The following is a 2,971-nucleotide window of genomic DNA, read 5'->3' as shown; positions in this document are numbered from 1 at the left end:
TTTTACTAGCTAACCTTTTATATATCTAAATTATTGCAGGTAAGGAAAAAATGACCTAGAAGAGATGGTAAAGTTGGATGGATCCATGTGCTTTATGTAAGCCCTTCCTAGAGCAGTTTTTATGTAGAAAAAGAATAGATACCTAAATTCAGTTTTGATCTAGCCTTGTCCTGTGTGCATTATTGCTTGAGTTTCGATAGTTTTGTTTGAAAGTAGATGTGCATTTAAAAAACAATGGCTTTATGTAGATCTATTGGTTTTTAATTCTTTTATATTTTATCCTCAAGTCATCTATCTTCATTTTTTTTCTACAAGTTGATGTCCTTTCATGCAAGCGTAAATTAATAGTTTCTTGAAGCATGGCATTTTTCCACTTTATATGTGCTCATTTTTTTGGTTCTAATTGAAGATTACTAAGTTGGTCATAAATATAATCCTATATTCTATTGTAATATATTCATTACTTTTTCCATCTCAATCTTTGCAAAACATTTTTCAGAAGTAGTCGCACTAGTGTGGTAGTTTGTTGCATGATCACTCTTATGTATGTTCACTGTATTGTAACACCAGTTTCATATGCCTTTTTACTCAGTGATGTTCTTGGAACTATCTATTATTGTAAAATTTAGACATCATAGTATCGATTTTTTAATTTTGATTGGATGGATTTCTAGACATATCAAAGAATTGTTTACATTAAGAGAGATGACTCTATTCACCTAAATAATGAAAGTGAATATTGCAACTGTTTATGTATTAGATTGTATCAAAGATTTGTTTTCCAATAGTTTAACGAATAACAATGGAAGTGTCACTAATTTTTGTTTTTTCTTCCAATCTAACATTATATTATTTGATAATATACCATCCTCCATTAAAAATACTAAGAGCTAACCATATGAAATAGGTATACATTTATGAGCTATTTTGGATGCTTCCACCTCATCTTCATGTACCTAGTATATGATAATGGGGTAGCATCTCCATGAGAGTCCTCTTCAACTTCTTCTTATATTGAGAGTAAGTTTTTGCTCCTTTTACTCTTTATTTATTTTTTATTTTCCCGTTTCCTTGTCAAGTAGCCAAATATGTTCTTCTCATGCATAAATGTTTTTGCTATGTTATGAAAATGTGGGATGAACTAAAATTCACTAATGTAATAAATAGAGTTTTCATCTTGCAAGTAAAGTTTTTTTTGGAAAAAATAGTGATCTACAAATAACAAATTTAAAAGAATAATTCACTACAATGGAATTATATTTCTTTATATGCTGATCCACCATATAGTTCTATTTGAAAAAATAAAGCATGTGGATTGTTTATTTTTTTATTTTTCTATTTGCTATTATAGGCCATCTAGAAAATAAAAATGGTTTTAAAATATAACACCCACTCAAACATTAGACAATCATCCCATTCTAGATTAGGTACTAACATTTTTCTATAAAGAAGGTTTCTTATTCCTTTTAAACATCTAATATTAATGTATGAATAGTGATAATGTTGTTATCACAGTCACGAGTCATGGAAGACTATGAGCAACAATGGAGAAGGACAACCAAATAATGAGAAAACAATGATTTTCATAGTTACAAAATGAAGTGATAGTGTAAACAAAATTAAAAATGGTGATAAGTCACTATTGAAGGACATGAGTATCACATGAAGTTCAAAGCTAAATGAGAAAATGATTTCAAATAAGGGCATGTAAGTGATTCAAAGGAATCCATGTTACACTAAGAGAAATAAAAAAATAATGGAAAAGTTGTTTTGTTCAATCATAGATGTTTTTGAATCCTTCTTTCTGATTGATGAACCATATCTATTTTGCAACTCACTTATACTTTTCTTTACAGAAGCCTACCCTCCAAGACTTGTAGAATTGAATTTGGGGCTCAAAAAAGCTTTCCTTTTTAATAGATCTGGTGATGATCCTTTTAAAGAAACTTCTAGTTGGAGGAGTAGCTATGGGTGAATTATGTTTTGTTGAGTCTATCAGAATATTCTTGGTACTGAGTATGTTTGTCTTAGTCAATGAGCTAAACCCTTTTCCAGTTGTATTCATTACAATATGATAATCCATATTCTCCTCAATACGAAAACACCTAGTATGCTCTTGAACTTGCTTTGCAAATAAGTTGTAGTTTGTGTCCAGGGAATTCTGGATGCTTCCACCTCCTTTAGGTATATTATTCGATAATATAGACATCTTTGATGGATACCCCTTCCCTCGGCATTTGATGGAGTTTTTTGAGTGATCACTAGAGCATGAGGAAAGATAAGCCCATCACACATATGATGGTGTGTAATTTCTACACTTAACATTTGATTTACTAGAGTGAATAAGCAAAGAACATTATGAAAATTTGTAGCTTCATTTGATTTGCAATATGTTGATTTGTTAAAGAATATTGAGGAACATTTATTACCCTCCCAAACCACAATTCTAATATTTTTTTCAAAAGAAAATTCAAGTTGTAATACCTTCTTGTATATATGCACTAACAACACCCAATAAACCTTTAGAAGAACTAACACTAAATTTAGATTTCAACTAACTATTAATTTAATTTTCTTGTATGATATATTATACTTGTTAAGACCTAAATCTTTATAAGAGTTAGAGAAACTATACAATGTAATCTATGGCTAACTCTAATTATAATTAGAGTGCTTTCAAGTTGTTATTACACTTTCTTGCAACACCCTTAGGCACATTTCAAATTATACATAGATGTAAAAGAACATTCTTGACAATCATAAACTGATAGATAGTTCATACAGATAGAGATTGATTGACAGTAGCATTCTATAGAATATCAGTAACATAAAGTGAAAAGCTTTTCAATGTTTCACCCATGTTACAAAAAAAGAAAATTTATTATTTGAAATCCACAATTGGAATACCCATAGATTGCAAGCAAGAAGTCTTGTAGCCTATAGAGCTCACATTAGTGTTGCACTCCAAGAA

The sequence above is a fragment of the Cupressus sempervirens genome, chromosome 7, assembly GCF_028749045.1.
Source record: "Cupressus sempervirens isolate cs-2001-9-10 chromosome 7, ASM2874904v1, whole genome shotgun sequence".
NCBI lineage: Eukaryota > Viridiplantae > Streptophyta > Pinopsida > Cupressales > Cupressaceae > Cupressus > Cupressus sempervirens.
Note: the sequence above shows the minus strand (reverse complement) of the source record.